The sequence below is a fragment of the Aricia agestis genome, chromosome 12 (genome assembly GCF_905147365.1).
Source record: "Aricia agestis chromosome 12, ilAriAges1.1, whole genome shotgun sequence".
Taxonomy (NCBI): Eukaryota; Metazoa; Arthropoda; class Insecta; order Lepidoptera; family Lycaenidae; genus Aricia; species Aricia agestis.
This window is the reverse complement of record NC_056417.1, coordinates 5,397,167-5,420,216: the sequence shown is the minus strand read 5'-3', so window position 1 is coordinate 5,420,216 and position 23,050 is coordinate 5,397,167. Positions and strand designations below refer to the sequence as shown.

At 37.0% G+C, this 23,050-nt stretch overlaps 1 long non-coding RNA gene across 1 annotated transcript; it reads right to left on the bottom strand.

The window, feature by feature from the left end:
- Positions 1-1,052: 1,052 nt before the first annotated feature.
- On the bottom strand, positions 1,053-18,022 carry LOC121732448. Its single transcript, XR_006036376.1, has 3 exons — positions 18,010-18,022; positions 2,682-2,691; positions 1,053-1,329 (listed from the first exon to the last, which is right to left on the bottom strand). It is a non-coding gene; the product is annotated as an uncharacterized LOC121732448 (long non-coding RNA).
- Between the last annotated feature and the right edge of the window lie 5,028 nt (positions 18,023-23,050).

The following is a 23,050-nucleotide window of genomic DNA, read 5'->3' as shown; positions in this document are numbered from 1 at the left end:
AACTAAATATTAAGTTAATCTATTGGTTTAGGTACTTCTATAGATACCAAACTATTAAGGGTGGGTTGCACCAGAGGCGTGGTTAAAGTTAAAGTTGTGGTCAAAGTTATCGTTATAGTTAAGGCTAACTTTAACTTTAACCGTCTTCTTCTTTAATTATGGCGGCCTCAGTGAGTTGCCAATGTCAGAGTAGCTGTGTGTGTTGACTTTGCTCTATATTGTAGGTCTGGTGAAACAACAAGGTACAACGGAATCTAATTTAGTAGATTATCTGTTGAATAATATTTAAAACAAACACAAACATATAAGAGTTAGTAAAACATCACAGTTTTATGTTGTTAGAACGGGTATATGTACGTAAAGTTTCAATAAATGGACTATTTACATAACAAAGGATTGATTTGAAATTTATAGGGCGGGGAATGTTGTTAGGGAGAAGGTCATAAAGAGAGAGATGATTTCTAGAGCAACAGAAAAAAATATGATCTAGGGAACTTTAACTTTATAAGGCCGTATACACGATCGGTTCCAACCACCAACAGAGGTCACCTTGGTTGGGTCAACAAAGTTGAATCTCTATTTCTTTGACCACAGAATTTGACAGATGACAGCTGGTCCGACAAGGCTTTAAATGAACGTGGGCGGGGGCCCTGCTGGTAAAGGAGAACTGTCAAAAATAGCGTTTTTGTATGATGACAGCGTTAGTTCCTTTTTTCGCCACGTTCATTCAAAGCCTTGTCGAGCTCAAGGTTATGGTTAAATATGGCGTCCATTTCTTACTTTAACCAAAGATTTTACATTTTGCATTGTAGTTATAGTTAAAGTTACAGTTATAGCTAAAGTAAGTTGGTGCAACCCACCCTAATAGTCTTTAAATAGTGAATCACAATATTACACAACGAGAACAAACATTAGCATCAATACATCAAATATAGGATAACGTTTCAAAACATTAATTGCCTATTAAAAATATTGGTATTATAATACCTTACCGGAATATATTAGCTTATGTAAATATAGACGACGAAGACAGAAATAGAGAGATCAATAATATGTATGTACAGTTGTACACTATACACTATACCAGTGGTCTCCAACCTTTTTTTCTTGCGGGCCACAAACATGTTTTGTTCTTGGTGTCGCGACCCGCAACAAAAATTTTTAGGTTTAAAAATTAACGATTTAAAAGTGAAAAAAAATTCAGGACTTTCACGATGTCTACATTTTTTTGCCGGTGGGCGTGAATTTCAAAATAGTTTAACATCACGCGGGCCACAAATAAAGTCCCGGCGGGCCGCATGCGACCCGCGGGCCGTGGGTTGGGGATAACTGCACTATATGGTCGGATACATTTAAACATAATATTATGTTGATTTGTACTTTTACGAATTAAAGAAAAAAATATCAACGTATAACCATCTCCTTTTTGGAAGTCAGTTTCAGTGTAATCCTTTATAAAACCCTTCAATGGCAAATGACTGTCGAATTGATTGCCCTTCTGGGTACATAGTCGAGATGATACATTACGACAGCAAAATTGACATCAAAAATGTATGGATATGACATTGAAGCATCGCAAGCCTGAAGCGACATTTCACCTGGCAATACATTTTCAAATCCCAATTCCCATACTTATATGATTTGTAATTTCGCTGTTAAATTTCTCGTATACAAGTTGACTAAGTGCCCTTCAATATTGAAATATTGCTACTTTGGTAAGCGATTGTTAAAAGTTTGTTATGGATCCGTTTTGGGAGTATGAACGATAATGTTGATTGATGATAGCTTTGTTTTTGCACGACAAATAAAAGTGATACAACAAAGACTTAAAATTTCAACTATAATGATTTTTAACTCCCGACCAAAAAGAATTCAAATTCAAATTCATTCAAATTCAAATTCAAAATGCTCGGGTGACCTCCATAATGAATTATTACTTTTTAATTGTAATAATTCACTACGTTACTCACTGATGATGGATTCCGAGGCATCCAATCTACCTCGCATCTCGTCCAGCTCTGCCCTCATGATGTTGAACTTCTGCAGCAGGCTGGAGACGTTGACGTGGTCCGTCGATACCGCCGGCAGTTTGTGGAGCTGCTTGGCCACAAACACCGGCAATTCCGCAGGATTAGTCTGCTTGAGCAGCTCTTCTTTTTTATTAATGGCTCCTTTGTGAGTCGCCAGTATCAGAGTGTTATGGCGAAGTCTCTGCTTTATGAGGCAACAAGGTTACGGTATGTTGAGACGCGTACGGTGTCTGTTGAAAGATTTTTGTTTGAAAGGTTGAAGAAACACCAAATAGCTTCCACGTGTCACGATGTAGCTGTCTTTATGTCTGACACGACATTTGACACCAAAGACCCTACCGTCCCGCTGGTGGCAAAATGTACAGGTTATGTTATTGTATGCTTTTACTATTAAAATTGACATCGATCAAAACTAGATCATGGATGAATAATAATAAGTATATTATATAAAATACTTATAAATACATATTATAACTTCTGAAGGTAATTCCTTTTGTTTTCTTCTATAATATAAGAGGATTCACATTTTACGACTTAGGATTTAATAGAGGTTCTACCTTAAGTGTTCTCAAGTGGTTTGTGGTCACGACTCACATTACAACCCTCGAGCTCTGATTTTATCTTTTACATAGAGAAAAGTAATAGTTTTACCTATTCAACACTCCAGATATGTCATGCAAATAAACTTTTAGTGAAAAAAAACAACATGTGGTGGAATTGAAAAACCTTCTCCTTTTTGGAAGTCGCCTAAAAGACTAAGGTTGCAATCCGGAAGGGAGAACAGAAGTGAAACGAAACAGCAGGAGCATGAATGTTTTTTCAGTGAAGTGCTGTATATTTTTGTATGTAGCAGAAAAAGGAGGTCATAGAGGTCTACAAAAACTCTTCGTTATTATTAATTTAAGTGTATCCTCCATACTAATATTATAAATGCGAAAGTGTGTCTGTCTTTCTGTCTGTCTATCTGTCTGTCTATCTGTTTGTTACATCTTCACGTCCAAACCGCTGAACCGATTTAGCTGAATTTTGGTATGGAGATATTTTGATTTCCGGGAAAGGACATAGGATACTTTTTGTCCCAGGAAAAATGTACGGTTCCCGCGCGATAAACGTGTTTTGGCGCAACGGAGTTGCGGGCGTCATCTAGTTGAATATACATTCTCAACTGAAAACGGTTGTACAACGTTTAAGGAGCTATTTATAAAGAAAATTTTCATAATTTATTTCAAAATCTAGTCTAGACAGTCCCCATTTGAAAATGAAATTACATGTCTACGATAAAGCATTGTTCCCTAATCCCTTTGTCAAGTACTTTTTAGGGTTCCGTACCTGAAGGGTAAAAACGGGACCCTATTATTAAGACTTCGTTGTCTGTCCGTCTGTCCGTCTGTATGTCTCCAGGGTGTAACTCAAGAACGATAATAGCTAGAGTCTAGAGACTTAAAATTTTCACAGAGTGTGTATATGGGGCTCCCATATAAAAAAAAACACAATTTTTTGCCTAATTTTGCTCTATAGTGGTACGGATCCCTTCGTGCGCGAGTCCGACTCGCTTTTGGCCGATTATTAATAAGAATATTTCCTAAGGCTCGATATATATGCGTCCGCTCGAGCGCGCGTTTTTGCAGCTTCACTGTAAGATCACAAGCAATTATTGTATGTAAATAACAACGCGACCGTGCCGCTACTTAAATAAATTATATTAATCTAATAAATTATACAGGGTGTAACAAAACTAAGTGATAATGATCACCTTATAGTGTGTGTAGGTACTTGAGCCTTGTAGAAAGTTCACTGTCACTTTTCTATGGGGAAACTTGTGACGCTGGAGCGCTTGCCCATACAAAAGTGAAAAAGAATATGGACTTTCAGCGCTGCTTTGTTCACAGTGAACTCTCTACAAGAGTATACACACCCTATGTATTATCACTAAGTTTTTTTTACACCCTGTAAAGCCAGCCTTAGATGTGATAGGGTGCACGGTAGTGCCCCCGCCAAGGCGAGCCAAGTGAAGCGCAAGGGTTACTATTTCTCATTAGGTTGTAGTACTCATACGTCTTCATTTTTTTGTCTTTGCAATGCAAGTCAAACCTACGGAATTCCTTCATACTAAAGCATAAGAAAGATATAATGAGTAATAATTTCATACTGATGACCATACCACTAGATTATTATTAACGTGTAATAATGTCTATCCAAAGTAACAAGTACCTGTAGAATTCCATTTAAATGCCGCCTGGCGCGGCGCCAGCGAACTTCCAAGATCTCTGCAACACTATAACAGGGAGAAATTGTGCTTAAAAATATTACCCCGGTCACACAAACCCCAATTCACACTTATTACCCACCATTAAGGTTCGCGCACACTTTGTCGGCGCGTGCCGGGGCGTGCCGGGGCGGGTCGGGTCGTAGCGCAGCGCAAAATGCACTATAGCACACTATTGCCGGGTCGGGTCGCATCGCATTGACGGATTTTAACGCTCACTGTGCCGGGGCGGGTTGGCGCGCAATGCATTGACGGATTTTGAGCCGAGGCTTTCAGGGCCGCATCGCATCACATCCGCGCGCCGCTTGCTATAGCATACTGTTGCCGGGGCGCAGCGGGTCTTGCTGGGGCACAGCGGGTCTTGTCGAGCCGTGTCGCATTGACGGAAATCCGCCGAGCAATAATCCGCGCCGATGCGCTATGCAATACGCATCCGCTTCCATACAAATTGTATGGAGGCGGATTTTTGCGATGCGCCCCGGCACGCTGAGCCCCGGCACGGCCCGTCTCAGTGTGCTCACTTCTTTAGAGGTTCTTTTGCTGTTACAAATATTATTAGCACTCTTTGTTTAAATGGAAAGCGTCATTATAAAATCCATGCTAATATTATTAAGGCAAAAGTTGTCTGTCTGTTACCTCTTCACGCCCAAACCACTGAACCAATTTTCTGAAATTTGGTACGGAGATACTTTCAGTCCCGGGAAAGGAAATTATAGGATAATTTTAACTCCGGAAAATGTACGGTTCCTGCGTGATAAACGAAGTTTGGCGCAACGGAGTTCCGGGCGTCATCTATTAAGTATTTTGCATGTCGTTGTTTCATTCAATATTAATTATTCATCTTCGTTTTTTGCCCGATCCAGTCTGTTTTAAACAGCAAAATAGTGTTATAATTTCTAAACTACGTTATATGATTAGTGCATTATATATACATTCTGCATTGGTTTGATATTTTAGGAAAATGTCATTTTGTGATTTGTTAGAAAACCAACTGAATCGAAGAAGAAACAAAGGCTTGATGTTGCCTGAAAATGGTAAAATCAGTGCAACAAGTACTTAGTTTAGCAACCATTAAATAAATATTTTCAAAGGTTGTTTATGTGGAGAGTACAAATACTTATTTTGCCAAGACCACAGCACACGTTCAATCACACGATGAACTGGTTCAAATGGAAAATATAAATTTCCTAAAAGATATGTATTTCACCAACTTCACGATGATGAATTATATGTGTGTGGCAGACATTCAGACAGATACATTATTTAGTAAAAAGACGACTCGTAATATACTCCTCGAAATAAGACCGAGATGATTTAAGGGGGCGATCGTGAACAAACTTTTCACATTGAACATTTTGTCGGGGACTATACTCTTTTAATCAAATGTTGGATTTATTCGAGATAATATATCTCTATTAGAAGAATATTTATAAATTTTCTGCAAGAATGTTTCATGTTCTGAAAGGGTTTAAGGCTCATTCTGATTTTTACGACGAAATAATAGATACCTTGAATAATATATAAACTTACATTTAAAATAATTTATGTTTGTAAATAGATTTTTTATATTAACATTTTATCTACTTCATCTGGGTAGTTCCATGTAAAAGTCTACCATAAACTAAAAAAATAAATACCTGATTTTGGTTTTAAAAATACTTAATTATAGTCACAACATTATGGCACTATTAAGATTTTATAGAAGCAACAATTTCTAAGCATTACTTTTCTAGCAAAGCTGCCATTTATGAGATGATGTCGTGAGATCGGCTGAGTGTGGTTATGTGTGATGAAGTTCTGACTTAGTTTTCACGTTATGTATTTTAAATTCTTGTCATATTTTATTACACACTGATTGTTCAAACAATTAAATACCGATATTCCTTTTGAGATTCGAGAAAATTCATTTTTATAAAGATATAACAGGCTTGTAAGATCACAGTGTCGAGTTGTAGTGTCGGTCACATAAAAATCATTACTTTTGTCTATAACTACAGTAAAATTACTTTTACATCAACAAAATTAGAAACTTTCCTACGTGACGGCGTTACTCAAATGATACCGGCATTAAAAATTTGTCATCTTTTTTATTAACACCTAAACTCTAAAAAATATTTATGTAGTGTCGGTCACATTATAGAGTCGACCACGCCCAAAAGTAGCGTTTGTTTGTTATTTTTGCTGATAGATGGCGAAAACAGCTATAGAAAGCAGAGAGAGAAGCAGAAAGCTAAATTATTATTTTAAGAACCTGCCAGACCACCTCAAAGTCAAATAAAATCCAAAATTTTGCGATGTCTGGAAATGGGAAGCAATTGTCACAAAAATCTGGCAGTAGGATATGAGACTATTACAGATAGCGCAAGAAAATAAGATAATATTATTGATTTTTAAACTTTATTGAACGTAAGATAGACCTGCAGAACTGGAAACCTTCAAAAGTAATAGCGACCGAAACTCCATAGTGTCTGGTCGTTTTTACCTCTATAGGGCTCATATAATGGAAAATTTTTAGCTTAAAAAAATGACGAAAGTCTGCCTATCACTGCCTTTTGGGTTATTATGTTAATAGTTTTTGAGAAGATTTCGTGTTGAGTTATTTTTTGACTAATTATTAGTGATTTCGTTTTTGTGACGTTTAAGTTCAAAAAAGCATTTTAATGAATTAACTAATTACTGATAAGCTTTTATATACTTTTAGAGTTCGTACTGTATGTGCTGAGATACATAAATTTTAAAGTTTAATGTAAAACTACCGACTTTTACCTGCACAAAGTGAGTGTAGTGTCGGTCACGTTTTGGGCTGTAGTGTCGGTCACAATTTCTTTTGCTAATAAATAGTTTTTTAAATAACTTACAGGTTATAGGTAACCATTTTATAATAGTTTGTTTCATGCACTTTTGATAAAAATACAAAGTAGAGTTATTTAGCACACAGAGAGGAAGATTATTGGTGTTTACAAACACTCTCGGAAACGACTTCCTTTTGTATGTAGTGTCGGTCACGTTTATGTTTGACTAAATAAATGCTATTTGAAAACAACAGTGTTTACCATTTTTTCTACATAAGTTAACTTGTTTTATCTGCTACAAAGCCATCTTAAAATTGATACTAACAACATGATAGTAACCATAGTATATGACAAAATAAAACGCAAGTCGTATCAAATGTAGAGTCAGTCACATATGGAATTGCCCTACTCCTTTTTTTTTCTTTTCTTTATTCAACTTACAAAGCATTTTAATGCATTTAGAAATAGCTTTAAAATAATATATTTTTTTAATTTAGTGAATAAACGCTTCTTATACTATCATTTACGAGTGTAATATAGTCGGACAGTAAAGTCATTAATTCCATTATGAATGCACTGAAACTTTTATGTCAAAGGTCGTAAACTTTATTGAGCTGCAATTGCGAAATAAAAAGCTTGGTTGATTTTCAAATACCATCAACAGTTATTCTTGGAATAAAAAACAATTCCATTGAAGAAAAACTATACTGAGGCAAAATTCCAGCGGCGATGACTGATGATGAAGTTCAAAGACATAAATTTACGGAATTTAAAAATAAATAAAGCAGCGTAAAGTAACATATTATTGCGATAAATCGGCCCAAATGAAAAACTCTCCACAAACAAACAAAGAAACAAGTTTGTTGTTTAGGAGCTGCCTATAAATATATTCTCGTTTTCTGATTTTCGTAATATAAGCTGGGGAACTATTGTACTATCAGAGAAGTTGATTCCTATGCAAATCGGGGACCTAAGTAGTTTGGTCGTTTTACGTCAAACCCAGCTGACAGATCACAATTAACATATAATTGACATATTCGACCAAATAACGTTGGTCTGTCAATTGCATATGAATCAACTTCCTCGATGGTGCATTAAAAACTACTGCGTTTATATTATTGTACATTAAAAATGCGCTAAATAATATTATTTCATGACTTGACACCCCTACACAAAACTCTCTCGGCACACCGCAACCCACAACTTTAACAGGAATCCACGGTATGCGGTCAAGTGCAGATCGACTTCATACCACCTCATACCTTTTATAACGTGTAATGTGCTCGCATTCTACGTGACGACCGTAAAGTTTGCCGTGATGTTGACGTAGATACTCAGGGTCGGATTAACTTTACGTCTAGGTAGAGCTAAAGGCCCTGCGTGAACTCCCCGCGCTATAACGCAGTACTGGATTTATGTATAGGCAGTATAGGCCACGGCCAATGGGTGGCAACGTCCTAGGATGGTGGCAGAGTTCGTACATAGGGGCGGCAAAATTAAAGTGTCCTGGTACTCATAAAAAATATAAATCCGGCCCTGCTCTAACGTCTATTCTGTCTGACCACGGTCCGTGACTAACTCAAAGGAGCGTCAAATTATTTTTCAAACATGGTAAAAATCTCTATTTATTTTAAAAGCTTTTATGTAACTTGCTCTGTATGTAGGTATGTAAGTATGTATGTTCGGGTGAAATCTTGGAACTCAATTTTGGAGTAGATATATTTAACCGATCGAGCTGAAATTTTGCAGGCACGTTTAGTTTGGATGACAATACATGATATTGTATGTGACATCACTCTAAATCCAATATGGCCGACCATCCAAGATGGCGAAATAGTTATTTTCTATGCAGTTCTACAATATGGATATTAAATGAAAGGGCTCATTGAGAGTAACTCGGAAACGAATGTAATGTCATTCTACATCCAATATGGCGGCTCATCTAAGATAGGGGAATATAGTTATTTTTAAAGCACTTTTGCAATATGGGTATCAAATAAAAAGGCTTATTGAGAGTAAATTGAAAAGTCATGTCGTGTCCTGTCGTGCCGTGTCGTATCGTATCGTGTCATATCGTAACATGACGTGACGTGTCGTGTCGTGTCGTGTCGTGTCGTGTCGTGTCGTGTCGTGTCGTGTCGTGTCGTGTCGTGTCGTGTCGTGTCGTGTCGTGTCGTGTCGTGTCGTGTCGTGTCGTGTCGTGTCGTGTCGTGTCGTGTCGTGTCGTGTCGTGTCGTGTCGTGTCGTGTCGTGTCGTGTCGTGTCGTGTCTTGTTATGTCAAGTCAAAACCAGTCGGGCATTAGAAAATGCCTGGTTGAATCTGGTCATTTTTTTAAAGTGATATTTAATTTTTTAGTCATAAAATTAAGTACGATTTCATAAAGATTTAAATTAAGTTACCAAATCAGATTTTAACAAATTCTTGAAACAAAACAATCTACAATCAAGCAGACTTAGCAGACTTAGGAAATCTAGTCAGAGATTTAACTAAAAGCAAAAAATAAATTATAAGCAAAAAACGTTTTGAAAAAAAGCTTTTATTTAAAAAAAAGAAAATAAATTTCCCCTTATAAATTCTAACTTTTAAGTTATAACCTCAATATATTGTACACTTTGCATTATAATAAAAGCTTGTCGCGAGACTTAACAATCTGTCAATATTTAATTACTTTAATAAAATAAAAAATATAATATCAGTTTACTCAGTTAAATTGGCAGTTACTAGTTCATTATTAACAAATCGCGCGACAAGCTTTTATAATAATGCAAATTGTATAATATATTGAGGTTATAACTTAAAAGTTAGAATTTTTAAGGGGAAATTTATTTTCTTCTTTTTAAATAAAAGCTTTTTTCAAAACGTTTTTTGCTTATAATTTATTTACTTTGTACATTTCTGAAAAAAAATGGGTTTATGTTACTTTCAAGTTTCAACATTATTAATTATTCTAGTTATTAAGTTAACCAAAATAATCAAAAATTATCCAGAAAATGTTATGGGCACCGAGGTTTGAGTACGAGCCTGCCTACACCTGTGTCATAAAGAGTTCAACTTGTTCAATATTTGTGGGGTTTGGGACTGCTCTCGAAGTTTCAACTTCGTCAAACGAGGAAAGCGCCAAAGTTATTTTATGTTTTAAAACACACATGCTTCAAACAAAAACGTATTTAAGGAAGCACGTAGAAGGAATTTTCAATCATGATTTATTTCCTTCAGGATGTGCACTTTGCCCATTTCCTTAGCTATATTGCCTGTTATCTATCTTATTGCTGGATCTTTATACCTTCTTTTAGATTTCTAGCCTTATTTAGGCACTAGATATTTCGATAGTTATTTATGCTATTCTATATATTTTGTGCTCAACATTAAAACTCGAGTTCAATGAAAAGATATATGTATTGGGATTTGTTATGTATAATGTAATGTAATTTATAATGTAAATTAACGAGCTTTTGTCCGCGGCTTCGCTCGCGTTAAAAAGTATCATTATATACAAACTTTCATCCCCTATTTGAACCCCTTGGGATTCTTAGCGGATGTCTGCGTCATAACATCTACCTGCATGCCACATTTCAGACCGATCCGTCCAGTGGTTTGGGCTGTGGAATATAGATCACTATGTCAATCAGTTAGTCCTTAACCTTTGAGTTTTATATATATAGATATAATGTAATCGCTGTAAAAAATAACTTTAAAATAATGGCATTAAAATTATTATGTAACTACGTGATTAATTTTAAAAAATTGTAACGTATTTACGCGTTTCTCATAGCAATTTAATGTCCGAATACGGATCAACCACGTATTATCCGACATTTTAAAGCGAAACATTTATGTTAATACTTAATGCAATTATTGCCAGCGGTTTAATCTTCCTCATTACACTTTTACATTCATTGCCGTGCAATTGTATTATTGAAACCAGCTACCTTTGTATACGAGTAAAACAGAACCGTATTATTATGATTATTTATGTACTATCAGAGAAATTGATTCAAAGGCAGATGACGGACCTACATAATTTAGTTGCGTTGTCGAGCACGGCCGACAAATCACAAATCATATTTATACGTGGGAGAGCCATGCTTCAGCACGAATGGGCCGGCTCGACCGTAGAAATACCACTGTGTTTCGCCGAGTGAGTGAGTTTACCGGAGGCCCAATTCCCTTCCCTATCCTCCCCTATTCTCTTCCCTTCCCATCCCTACCTATTAACCTATTCCCTCTTAAAAGGCCGGCAACGCACCTGCAAATCTTCTGATTCTGCGAGTGTCCATGGGCGACGGAAGTTGCTTTCCATCAGGTGACCCGTTTGCTCGTTTGCCCCCTTATTTTATTAAAAAAAAACTTACATTGATTTGAAACAACCCGACCAAATAACGAAGGCCCTCCATCAGCCAATGAATTTATTTTTCTGTTGGTACGAAGAAATTACAGAAAAAATCAGAAGTAACATTAATGTTTGAACCTTTACGTCGGTTATTATTAAACATTTCTAATAAAACCCACTGCCCACACTTACTTTAATAGACAAATAATAAATATTAACGCTCCTTATCCAAGCAGCAGAAAATTCATTGGTCGTTCCGTATAATAGTTTAAAACATTAACCCAGCATTTCATAGCGGGGCATTAAATTTCTTCATAGATTTGCGTTATAGCCGTAGCAATACGACTGAGAAATGGAACTGTAATATGGATATTTACTCTTTATTTAAAATCTCATTTAAAAGTACACATTTTAAAATAACTGTTAAAGTTATGGCTAGCGGCTACCTGCAATAACTATTTCGTAGCACTTCTACGTTATCGTAGACTTTCGTAGCATGTAGCTACGGCGTCACCACAGATGATAAAATAAGTACTTTCCTTATTTCCAAGTACATAATTACTGGGAAAATATCTCGTTTGAAAAACGTGCCTAGCTAGCCTAGACTATTGTGAACGCTCCAACAATTAATGTGGATTTTTTCAGACGTAAAAATTATTCACCATTGTAAACACAGAATTATAAAATTGTGAATGTAGTAAAATGCAGCAAATATCCATTTTCGCACTGTCCGAAAATATGTAGGGGTAAAAGATGGACGATGGATAGATTTAGAGCATAATAGCTCTTGTCGACAAAAGTAAAAGAGTTATTTTCCTTTAAAATTCATGTACCAAATAGTTCCTCACCTTCCTATATTTGTGCATGAAATAAAAATAGATTATAAAACCCACGAGCTTCCAATAAACCTATTGTCACGTAAAAATGAATTTTAGCTGGGAAGGTTTAAATGGTGTAATGGAAAAAAATTATGCCTAAAAATATTCTTATTTCTATTTACTTGCATTGCCTCATTTGTAAATAAAACATTTTCTTCCTGGGTTTTTAACTATGGCTATTTACAGGTTTCGATTTTGAAATTAATTACACGGGAGTATCGAAAAATTAACGATAAATACGTAGTAAATGACAATAAATGAAAAGAATTAAATACAATAAAGCCTAAATACAACAAGTAAAATACCCAGATCGTCCAGCGCTACCAAGAAACAAAAGAGGCAACGTTAACAATGTCCAAGTCTAAATAAATTAGCAGTCAACTAACGAGACATACAAGTAAAGCTAAAACTTTTGTAAATTTGTCAGTTCATTAAACATGCAAAGCACAGAGGGAACGTCAGGGGCCCGATTCTCAAGCATCGAATGCCCTTTCGATCGCACGCTGTGTTACTCGCGCGCACAATTTCAGTCTAAGGCCTTGCGAGACAGACCGATAAAATTAGCGGAAAGCACTGTCTTGCCACTGTCTCGGCAGGTGTAATCAGGCTCTAAAAAATTAAAATAAAATGCTACTTTAAAGGTATAAGTTGGAAGCCAGCTACATGAAGCGGCTGCAGACGACTTATCGTCGCGACAGTACTGGTTTCTATGTATTTCTATGAATAAGTGTCGCTAGCTGCGGAGGGTGTCGCGACGACACGTCGTCTGCAGTTGTCACGTGTAGCTCGGTTCCAAGTAAACTTATACCTTTAATGACCTGGGTTTAGGTTTAATTTTGCTCGACACCACTACAACGCAGCATGGGTTGCTACACCAACGTTGGTGGTAAATAAAACCCAAACGTCGCAAAGAAGAATTTGATTTTTTGTCGGCCGCGGTCGCTTGCCGCAAGGATCGAAAACTCATGGGCCAGCCTGCGATCGAAACGATATTACACACTTGAGAATCGGGCCCCAGAATGAAACAAAACGTCCAAGTTTCGGTCCCATTACTTGTTGCGGAATTTAATAAAGTTGTCGCATGCAACTCGGTTTTAATTATGAATTCCTCGCTAATGCTTCACTTGATGTATGCACGTTATTTGCATATTGTCTCCATTATAATTACTTTTACAGTCTAGTAGCTTTCCTTGATGTAATTTTGAGTGGGATGGGTTTTTTCTGTAAAAAACAACCTTTGATCGTAGGCGTCCTAACTTGTCTTTTTTTAACTTAAGAAGCCACGAACAGGAATTTTTCTTTATTTTTCCAAGAATCCAAGAAGACGAATTTAAATACTTCGAAAAACTTTTAATAGAAAATACTGTATGATGAACATAATGCAGATATACCGTTTAAACCGTTTATACCGTTTTCTTTTGCCACCGCTTACTGCAAGGCACTGAGGTAAGTTACACGTGCTTATAAAACTAGACATGCGAACAATTTACAAACTTAAGTTAACGGAGATAAGATTTTACGAGACCTCCCTGAAGTCTCAGGTATACGATGAGATAACAACGTTTAAAGTCTCCTTTAGACCTCAGAGAATGATTTAGAACACTTTAGATTTAGCACTTTGATTTAGCACGATTGCTTGAATATAGCAGAAACAGAGGATTTAGAAAAATTAGAAAACACTCACAGGAACACGACGATAACCTGCATGCCGTGAAGACTGGAGTGGAGCCGGAGTCGCGTGCAGAGGCTACGCTTTACCCGGAGCTGGGGGCCGATGATGTGGCCCTGGCGAGTTAGACTGGAGCGGCTCAGACAGCACAGCACCGCTGTTGAAACTGCTGGGGCAGACCGAAGTCCTCGTGGGGTTGTAGCTGGAGCGGGCTAAGGCTAGGGCCTGAGGCTGACCGTCGTCCGAGTGTGTGAACCGGTTGGAGCAGGCTCGCGCAGAGGTGCGGAGCCTTACTGTCGTCCAAAAACGTGGTGCGGGCTTGCGCCTTCGGTGGCGGAGTCTTACCGTCGACCAAAAAACTTTAAAACACGGGTGCCAGTCGGGTTCGTGATCCCTGGTCTAATTTTCCTAGACTTTTTACGGGATCAAATTACTGCACACTTCTGACACCATTTTGTTTTGCAGCACCCTCTGTGTCAGTTTAAAAAAAACAAAAGTTCACCCCAACTAATTTATTTACCCAAAATTATAATTAGTTACACTTTAAGCTACGACTTCCCACACGTTACTTGCCCGGCTTCCAGAATCTAACTGACCGATAAATTGAAGTAGAATGAATACTAAACGAAAACTGCAACGCAAACGGAAAAATATCGAAGAAGCATTTCTATGCTAAGTAAACGGAATGTGCTAACTAACTAGGGATGTAACAGTATGTATAAACCAACATTACATCATGGCATCAAGCTAATACCAGGTACTCACAGGGGAAAGGTTATTAAAGAAAGAGACAGACTATCCATACTAACATTATAAATGCGAAAGTGTATCTATCTGTTACCTCTTCACGCCCAAACCGCGGAACCGATTTTGCTGAATTTCGGCTTTAAGTCCTGGGAAAAGACATAGGATACTTTTATCCAGGAAAAACATACGATTTCGGCAATAAACGAATTGTGGCGTAACGGAGTAGCGGGCATCATCTAGTTCTTTATCTATTCCAAATTTCGCAATAGGTAAGTACTAAGTATATCTAATTGGCCGCATATAACTAGGCCGCATAAAACACATAAAAATATTTATCTCTACAATGCATAATATGGTTAAAAAAACTAGCAAAGACCTTAAATTAAGTTTAAGCAATAGTAACGTTTAAATTTTAAACTTTCTTACTTGTAATTACGCTTTTGAGTAGAAAAATCTCTGTAATAATAATTTCTTTGCTCATGCCATAAAAATAAATATTTATTAGAGTACTAAATTACTAATCATTTTGCTCTGGACTTAAAATGTTTTTCCTCTGTAAATGGCGGGCCGCGAGAACAGCGACATAATCATTTTCAGGACAGGCGATAATGAGATTTTTAAAAATTTAGTCATATTAGCCGTGAGCAATGAGTACATAGCTTTATAATCCCAACGTTGTAAATAAATTTGCTCTCAAGACCCAAAGCTTAACTTTTGGGTTAATTATGAAAATTGGGAAAAGTCATTATGTAAATAATGAAACTTAATTCTATACTTTTTTGTAAAGACTTCATTTCTTGCAGACAATTAAATTGTTCTTGCTTTTAGTAATGCATTTTTAAAAGTAAAAATGTTGTGCTATTTTTAAAGTAAACGCTAGTTGTAAATAAAACAAGTTTCTTGTGGGGTTCAAGTTACAAACTAAAGTACAAAGTAGATCAGAAACTCAAATAATACTATCGAGTTTTGGTAAATGGTAATACTTTACAACCTGTCAAAGTGTGAAGCTCCTATGATTTGAAAACATACTATCGATAATTTCTTTATGTAAAGTTTAAAGTTATAATATAGGTAAGTACTATGTAAATATATCTATATACAATACTAATATTATAAATGCGAAAGTGTGTCTGTCTGTCCGTCTGTCTGTCTGTTTGTTACCACTTCACACTCTAACCGCTGAACCGAGTTAGCTGAAGTCCCGGGAAAGGACAATGGATACTTTCTATCCCGGAAAAATGTACGTTATAATATTATGATTACTAGCTGTCCCGGCAAAAGTTGTTTTGCCATATATTTTTTTTTTGGTATGAAAAATATATGTTGGCCGATTCTCAGACCTATTCAATATGCTCCCAAAATTTCATGAGAATCGGTCAAGCCGTTTGGTTTAGAGCGCGGCTCTTGACCCGGAGGTCATGGGCTCGATTCTCGCGTTGGAAACGTGTTTTTCCAAGTTTGGTTAGGATAATGCAGGCTGATCACCTGATTGTCTGACAAGTAATATGATCCATGCGTCGGGTGGGCATGTAAAAAGTCGGTCCTGCGCCTGATCTCTCGCCTCGGTCGTCCGTCCCACTGGGTTATGGGAGTAAAGGAAGAGAGAGTTCTCTTGTGTTCTGCGCTCACACTTGGACACTATAAAATGACTCCTGCGTAACTGGTCTGTTTCCATTGAAACCGGCCACCGTCACTGAAACCGGTGCGGAAGTTATTATTTATTTACAAACAATCTCTACAACTATTATAGTATTAACAATCTTTATTAAATTCTTTTATGCTTAACCCTTAGCCACATATACGTAACCTGTAAAATGGCTTTCACGTAGAAACTGACCTTGTCACGTTGTGCGTGACGTCACAAATCCCCAAATTACTGGCTTACGTGACAGAACCGCTGATAATAAGAAAAGGGTTTTTATATCTAACGAGCACAATGGCTAAAACATTTTAACCACATATCTTGGCCTTTTAGGAAATCGGTTATGATTTAGTAAAGCTATGTATGGCGATTGAACGCGTGCGCGCGTCAAAAGCGCATTTTGGTATATGATTGTGGTTGTGATTGCGGTTATCCATGGGCCATGGCCCAATCTGGACAGTAAAAAAAACACTTAGACCCAATGGCTAGTGCCGTTTGGCCTAAGACTGAATAATTAAAGGACACGTCTACATACGGTATGAAGACGTCATACGTAGACTTCGCACAAAGTAGCGCTTTCTGATTGATTTCTTAGCTTGTACACGCTTAGCAAAGTATGAAATTGTAGATATCAACATTATGTTGCAGTTCTAAGTAATCTACAGATGACGCCCACATTTGTTGCGCCAAAATTCGTTTATCGCTCGGGAATCGTACATTTTTCCAGGATAAAATGTATCCTATGCTGTTTCCCGGGACTCAAAGTATCTCCATACCAAATTTCAGCAAAATCGGTTGAGCGGTTTAGGCGTGAAGAGGTTACAGACAGACATAAAAACTTTCTAATCCTACTAATATTATAAAGGCGAAAGTTTGTTTGGATGTATGGATGTATGGATGTATAGATGTATGGATGTGTGGATGTATGGATGTTTGTTACTCTTCCACGCAAAAACTACTGAACGGATTTTAATGAAACTTGACAATAATATAGCTTATACATCAGAATAACACATATGCTACAATTTTAACCGACTTTCAAAATGGGGGAGGTGTTATGTTCGTTTTCTTATGTTCATCGATTACTCCGCCATTTGTTAACCGATTTTCAAAATTTTTCTTTTGGTATATAGGGTATCATCCCAATTTGGTATTATATTCACAATAGTGGTGATCTGATGAAGGATCCATAAGTAATCGAGGGAACTCCTCAAAATGTATAGGGAAACATGTGGTGACTTCGGTTTCGTGAAAAGTATTCTAAGCATATGCTACCAACAAGTAAGATTTTGCACCGAGGTATACCTGGTATACCGTGGTTCGAAAGGTGCTGAGAGAACTCCTGATTCTTTATAGATACAAGTTTGGGAGTTTCGGCGTTGTTTTAAGAACGGAAAGAATATGCTACTATGCAAATTTCATTCATCATCATCATCATCATCACTACCATATTATACCATGCATCGTCCCATGGTTATGACTTATGAGCCTATAATGACCCTGTTATTGGTACTTTTCATAGTCTTTAAGATCGAGACTCGAGTTTGTCAAGCGATAATTAAAAAATATCTATACCTACCTAATATTATAAACCTGAAGAGTATGTTTGCTTGAACGCGTCAATCTCAGGAACTACAGGTCCGATTTAAAAACTTATTTCAGTGTTAGATAGCTCATTTATCGAGTAAGACTATATGCTAAATATTATCACGCTGAGACTTATACGACCGAAGAAACTCAGGAAAACGTGGGAAAAACAGAGGAAATATAAGAAATTACCAACTACTGGAGCAATTTTTATGGCAATATTAAGCACAGATATAGAGTAGACCAAGTGAAGGGAGTAGGGACATAAGCTATTTTTTATGGGAAAATGTATGGTTTCTGTAAAATTCCTAATTTAAACGGGCGAAGCCGCGCGGGACATCTAGTTTATAATATTAGTATGGATGTTAAGTAATACAGATCATGTCCGTCCACGAGGCATTGTTCAACGTTACAATATTATCGTAGGCAATAGTCACGACAGATGGCGACAGGCACTGGGGAACAAAGTTAAACAGGAGCTTATAACAACTGTTTATCATTCGCGCGAACTGTTTGTACTAGATATGCTATCTACAAATATTACTATATCTAGTGGTAGAGTCATCATCATCACGTATGTATGGCACTTCCACTGCTCTTGAATGTGCAGAACTAGCTGTCGTTAAACTCTTGACAAGCGACACAGGTTCTCTCTCATCTATACCCAATATAAAAAGGGTATAACGAAACTAAGTGATAAATGATAATATTTATGAAATGTATGAGTCCCTTATAAAGAGTTCACTGTGACAGCGCTAAAAGAGCAAATTATTTTGGAATTTATATGGGCAAACGGCCCAGCATCATGAGTTTGCCCATACAAAAGTTGAAAAAATTACTCTTTCAGCGCTGCTACCTTCACAGTCAACTCTATACAGAGGACTCATACACACACACTCATACAGTATTATTACTCAGTTTTATTACACCTTGCATACGTAACACGTGTAACAATACCAAGCTATATTTATTGCCTAATTATATTATTGCAATGATTTTAAGCACAACATTTGAGTAATCGATTAGCTATGTCCACACTATGCACTTTCGTCTTCAATTTGCGTCATCTTCTTTCATTCAACTTTCGTTTTGGCGCATTCAATCATTGAATGCGTCAACGAACGCAACGCCAACTGTCATTTTTATTAACAAAGCGAAAGTTTTGGATACGGTCAGAGGGCATGCGCCGCGGCCTCACGTTCGCTATTGACTGCGCTATAACGCATGCCCTTGACGAACAGAAAAAGGCACAGTGTGGACAAAGCTATTCAGCTGTTCCCACGTGTAAACGAGATACTCAAACTGTAATTTATTTTTGTACTTTGAGATCGTTATAATGTAGGCAAGTATCAATTTCATTCCATTTTTGTTTCAGCTAGAAGGATTCTTTAAAGGGTAACCTTCAAAGATGTAACATAAACAAAGGATGGGTCAAGGATAAAGCCCCAATTACCGCAAGGTAAGGGTTATCCCGGGTACAAATCAATGGCCCGGGAGTTGGGGTTGGGTAACAAACATTCCTCAACAATAAAACCGGGAGACTGTGTTGAAAATTGTAAAATATGATACAACCTACAATTCTGGCGTACTTTATATGTACCTATGCCAAATGTTGTATTTTTTTGTAAGTACCAGCTCCTATTATAAACTCGTTAATTGCGCGGGAACGGTACATTTTTCTACAACCAAAACTATCCTATATGTCCTTTCCTGGGAATCAAAGTATCTGCATACCTTTCGTACTTTAATAAAACTAGCTGTTTGACCGAGCTTTGCCCGGTATTCGATAAAACACGAATAAAATGACATTTTCTAAAAATGATTCCTAGCTAGATCGATTTATCGCCCCTCAAACCCCCTATATACTAAATTCCATGAAAATCGTTGGAGCCGATTCCGAGATTCCAAATATATATTTATATATATACAAGAATTGCTCGTTTAAAGATATAAGATAAAAGCTAATAAGTATTATTTTTTACTACTTACGATATCACTTATCTAAGAAATAGTGTTATTTTCAAAAATATTCGTTTTTGAAATTTCCCACGTCAAAAGTATTTTTGACGTGGGAGAGCCATGCTTCGGCACGAATAGGCCGGCTCAACCGGAGAAATACCACGTCCTCACAGAAAACCGGCGTGAAACAGCGCTTCCTTCGCTTGTGTTTCGCCGAGTGAATGAGTTTACCGGAGGCCCAATCCCCTACCCTTTTCATTTCCCTACCCTCCCCTATTTCCTTCCGTACCCTCCCCTATTCCCTTCCCTACCCTTCCCTATTACCCCTTAAAAGGCCGGCAACGCACCTGCAGCTCTTCTGATGTTGCGAGTGTCCATGGGCGACGGAAGTTGCTTTCCATTAGGTGACCCGATTGCTCGTTCGCCCCCTTATTTCATAAAAAAAAAATACTTCCTCTATAATTGCATTTTATATTGAGCTCTTTTTTCGAAGATATACAACTCTTATGAGTTTCGGGAACATGCTAAAGCTACACAATATTACGTAGTAACAAACGAAGCTCGGGCAAACAGCTTTTAAGCTGCAACCTAATCCGATGTAAACACTCATCGCTCTGAACTCTACCTAACCACTTTGACTTAGCTCTTATAGCTAAATCAATGTTGTATATAGCCTGTCAAGAAAGTGACGAAATTAAAAAGTAGCAACATCGTAGTGTCATCCCTTTCAAATCAATCTAAGAATAACCCTCCCGGCAGTCGGGTAAAAAGGGTACACTACGATGTTGCCACTTTTTAATTTCTTCACTTTCTTGACAGACTATACATCAAATCTACATTTATTTCTCGGCCTTTACATATAATAGTAAACCGCTTTCGTTAAATTATCACACAGCATTTGATCTTATCGCTAACAGAATCGAATTTTGGAAGAACTAAATTTCAGATTGTGTTTACTGAATATTTCATTAAGTATGTTGTTTAAAAAATAAATACGTTGCTATAAGTTTATGCAGCCTACCTTGCATTTTGTCCTAGATTGTAACTTTTAGCACTATGTTCAAAACAGATCACGTGTAATGTAACATAAAGAAAATATAAAAAGCTTTATAAATATGAGGAAATACATAATTTGGAGAAAAAGCGGAACACGAATTCGACAATGTCAACAAATGCTGATTTCCTTTGATAGGATATGTTGTATTTGTAAACAAGTATTCACGTACGATTGGCACGAGGCACTTTATTTAATCTGTGACGACTGACGACTAAATTCGTTTCGTGAAAGCAAACGTGAAAGCCATTTATAGGATTTTCAGCGGGGCTAAAATGGTCGCATTTAGCAATTCCTCTCAATCAATTCAGCAAATGAATTGTCAAAACTGTCAAACTGACAAATGTCAAATCAGTACAAAAATACAGAAATGAATTGCCAGCAGAGTTGCATTTTGCGATTTTAGAAAAATGAATCATATTATGATTCATATCATGATTCTTCAGTCCAATTCTGATGCAAAGCCCCGCAGGGCTTAGCATCAGAATTGGACTCCAGATTTTGTCGCGCATTATGTTTGACTTTAAATTTTAAGTTGTTGATGGATGTCTTTTTAACCCATCAATACCCATAAAATAAAAAATAAAGTTGCAGCCGGCTGCCGCATAGCAATTGAAAATCTATTGTGTCTGCGATACCCACGATGGGGGTGCTAAAACTTCTTTTTAGTTTGGCATACACTCTGGGGCATATATATACAGGTGTAACAAAAATAAGTGATAATACTTTAGGGTGTGTACGTGTTCCTTATAGAGAGTTCACTGTGAAAGTAGCAGCACTGAAAGACCAAAATTTTTTTTTACTTTTGTATGGGGAAACTCGTGACGCTCGGGCCCTTGCCCATACAAAAGTGAAAAAAAAAATCTTCTTTCAGCGCTGCTACTTTCACAGTGAAGTCTCTATAAGGAACACCTACCCTAAAGTATTATCACTTATTTTTGTTACACGCTGTATAGAGAGTTGCGGGGTGAGATAAGTATTTTGTTTTTAATTTTTACCTCACCTTCAATACTATTGTGAGATACTCATACTATATTAAAATCAAATCATGAATTAGAAGTCTAGAATTTTCTTGATCTGCCCACCCCTATATAGAACCCTGGCTACGCCCATGTAATGTAGGGTTTAGACTTTTTATTATCAGGTGTGGAAATTGGAAACATTTTAATTAAAAAAGGGTGCTCTGTTTGTAGCGCTTTATTATCTTTATTATAATGCCCAATTTAACTACTCCTTAAATGGTCTTGAGTTCACACTCCTATAAGTAGTTAAAAACAACAAAATGTTAGCGTTTTCGACACACGAATTTACACCACCTGTCTAAAAGGCTTCGTGTCTCTTAAATTAATTTCTCCAACACCGTACCTAAACCTTTGTCTCAATCCCGGATTTCACGTTTACGACTCGCTAATGGAAATGTAAGCCAACTTTTCTCGTTATCGTTGGGGAACTTTCTGGAACCACGACTGTGCTGCTGACTAGGAACTAACCATAACAAATTCGAAACTGCTAAAAGCAAACGCTTAAGGTTCGTTATGTAGCTGTTTTTATAGCTCAATTATTATCAACGATTTCTTTCTGTAGATTGATACTATAAGTATCATACACATCAATGCCGAAGCTGGTTCGACTTCAAAGGTCCCAAGCCCTGTCTTGCATGCAATATCGTCATACAATAAAATGTTCAACTTTTTAAGCCCTTTAGTTTGATATGTATGTGGATGTAAATGTTGTGGTTTTTATTTTATATGTGCCACAAAAAACCAAAGAGATTTTGTCACATTCTGTCTTTCTGATATTCATCTCAAAGGGTATATTATGTAGGTAAAATAGTGAAATATTAATTTTACTATTCACTATTGTTAACACAAACAATCCATCTAGAGCAGAGCACTAAGCCGTATCGAAGTAGTTTGGGTAGTGCAACAAGATCTCATCCTAGTAAGACGAGTTTCCAGATATCAATTGTTGTTGAGATTACTCGCATGATGTGACGCAACTTTATTACTCTGGGATGTTACATTACAATATTATCTCCGTATTCCCTGTTCAATATGCAACGTTAAGGCGTCACAGGGCGTCCTAACGAGCTAC